Raw genomic sequence first — 352 nt, 5'->3', positions numbered from 1 at the left:
ATTGAAATACTTTTCCATTGCAACATATCGTTAAAAAATATGATTCCCCCCCCCCTCAAAAGTTTTACTCCTTTTTTTTCTACTTATCGTTTTTTTGTTATCCTCAGTTGCTTTGACATGATTGTTTAAGGAGGGGTTCTTAATTATGACAACTTAATACATTTTAAACTTTTTACCTCTTGTATGTTGCCGTTTTTGACACTAATTTTTAAACGAACGGAAACAGACTAATATTTTAATTCGCATATACTGAACATTTCGTAACATTTTTTTTTGATGGGGAAGGGGTGTTCTTTATTTCCGAACATTGCTTTGAATATTTTATATTTTTTTTTTTTAATAATTTTGCGAG

The sequence above is a fragment of the Mizuhopecten yessoensis genome, unplaced genomic scaffold, assembly GCF_002113885.1.
Source record: "Mizuhopecten yessoensis strain PY_sf001 unplaced genomic scaffold, ASM211388v2 scaffold10487, whole genome shotgun sequence".
NCBI classification, from domain to species: Eukaryota; Metazoa; Mollusca; class Bivalvia; order Pectinida; family Pectinidae; genus Mizuhopecten; species Mizuhopecten yessoensis.
Note: the sequence above shows the minus strand (reverse complement) of the source record.